The sequence below is a fragment of the Anarrhichthys ocellatus genome, unplaced genomic scaffold, assembly GCF_004355925.1.
Source record: "Anarrhichthys ocellatus isolate YVR2014 unplaced genomic scaffold, GSC_Weel_1.0 scaffold23, whole genome shotgun sequence".
In the NCBI taxonomy this organism is placed as follows: domain Eukaryota; kingdom Metazoa; phylum Chordata; class Actinopteri; order Perciformes; family Anarhichadidae; genus Anarrhichthys; species Anarrhichthys ocellatus.
Genome location: NW_022280053.1, coordinates 3940948 through 3941208, shown reverse-complemented (window position 1 = coordinate 3941208; position 261 = coordinate 3940948). Strand labels below are relative to the sequence as shown.

Below are 261 nucleotides of genomic sequence, written 5' to 3'. Positions count from 1 at the left end.
GAGAGAGAGAGAGAGAGAGAGAGAGAGAGAGAGAGAAAAGACAGCAGGCAATTAGGCATCTACTGTCAGAGAAGAGAAGAAGTGTCTCCTGATCTTTGGATAGTGAAAGGGTTCAAGAAGGGAAGAGCACAAGAGCACAAATTAGAGGATTAGACTGGAAAGTATGAATGAAAAAGAATGAATCAAACTCTTTAACCGTAGGACTAGAGCTACCTGTGTGTGTGTGTGTGTGTGTGTGTGTGTGTGTGTGTGTGTGTGTGT

The 261-nt window shown here is 43.3% G+C and overlaps 1 protein-coding gene across 5 annotated transcripts in view; it reads right to left on the bottom strand.

Annotated features, from left to right (window-relative positions):
- The window catches only part of rgs3a (regulator of G protein signaling 3a), an 87692-nt gene that overhangs the window by 50118 nt on the left and 37313 nt on the right, over positions 1 to 261 (bottom strand). The gene's annotated exons all lie outside the window — the stretch shown is intronic.